This window comes from Elephantulus edwardii, unplaced genomic scaffold (genome assembly GCF_000299155.1).
Source record: "Elephantulus edwardii isolate Elephantulus edwardi_28Jun2011 unplaced genomic scaffold, EleEdw1.0 scaffold00399, whole genome shotgun sequence".
NCBI lineage: Eukaryota > Metazoa > Chordata > Mammalia > Macroscelidea > Macroscelididae > Elephantulus > Elephantulus edwardii.
Window position 1 is genome coordinate 80,962 of NW_006400149.1, and position 1,297 is coordinate 82,258.

General features: G+C 38.5%; 1 pseudogene; it reads left to right on the forward strand.

The window, feature by feature from the left end:
- Positions 1–463: 463 nt before the first annotated feature.
- On the forward strand, positions 464–898 carry LOC102861187 (annotated as a pseudogene).
- The last annotated feature ends 399 nt before the right edge of the window (positions 899–1,297 follow it).

The following is a 1,297-nucleotide window of genomic DNA, read 5'->3' on the forward strand; positions in this document are numbered from 1 at the left end:
AAGACACAGATAACTTGATTATGAAATGATAAAGGTGACATCACAACAGAACCAGAGGAAATAAAATACTATGAAAAGCTATACTCTGATAAATTTGAAACGTTAGAGGAAATGGACAAATTCCTTGAAATTCATGCCCTACCCAGATTGACAAGGATAGATATCAAACTCTTGAACAAAAGAAGAAATTTCTATCACAAAAGAAGAAATTTAAAAGGTCATTAAAAAAAATCAACAAGAAACAAACAAAAAAACCCAAACAAACAAAAAAACTTCCCCATATGAAAAGTCTTGGACCAGATGGCCTCACAGCTGAATTCCACCAAACTTTCTACTTAAACTGTTTCAAAAAATTGAAAAAGAAGGAACACTCCCACAGTCATTCTATGATGCAAACATAACCCTAATGCCAAAACCAAGCAAAGATTTTACCAGAAAAGAAAACTATAGATTTATATGTCTCATGAATATAGATGCAAAGTCAGCCCCAGGTCTGTTCTATCACATGAAGGTCCTTGATCTTTATGAAAATACTCAAAATGTAGATTCCCTTCATAACACCTTGAAGAATGTAGGGATCCGATTGGTGGCGGCTCCGGCTTGGGGTGATACAATGAAGTTACAGATCCAAGTGAAGAACAAGGGAAAGATCCTGGCCGCCAGGTTCAAGAACTTTGTCTGTGGCTCTGCCATGGCTTCCAGCTCCTTGGTCACTGACTGCAACAAAGGGAAAACCAGTGAAGAGGCCTCGACCATCAAAAACACCAACATAACCAAGGTGCTCTATCTGCCTCCCATGAAACTACACTGCTTCCTGCTGGCTGAAGATGAGACCAAGGCTGCCCTGGCCAATTACGAATTAAAGCTAGAGCCTAAGAAAGAGGCAGAGACAAAATGAACCCACAGCTGGTCCCCCCACTGCACCATCACCCTCATTGTTCAGAAGCTCCTCACAGCAGTGCAGTGAAAAAAGCTCTGAGGCTCACGTATTTTCAGATGTTTACCTGATGCAAAGGAAATGCACAGTTTAATTTTTCCAAATTCTGTGATCTTGTGGCTTTGTACAGCCTGCTTTTATTGCCTTGACACTGTTAAGTATCCCTTTTGAATGATGTGGATGACCACATGGCTGAGATCAGTAAGGTCAGAATAGTAAATAGTTGTAGAGTACAGAAAGGGCTGTTTTGCCTAAAACTATTGTTTTTAAGATTTTTTTAGTAGATTGATTATTTGATAGAACCAATTATTGTACATAAGACAAATTCCTCTGTGTGTGTATATATAATATTATAATAAT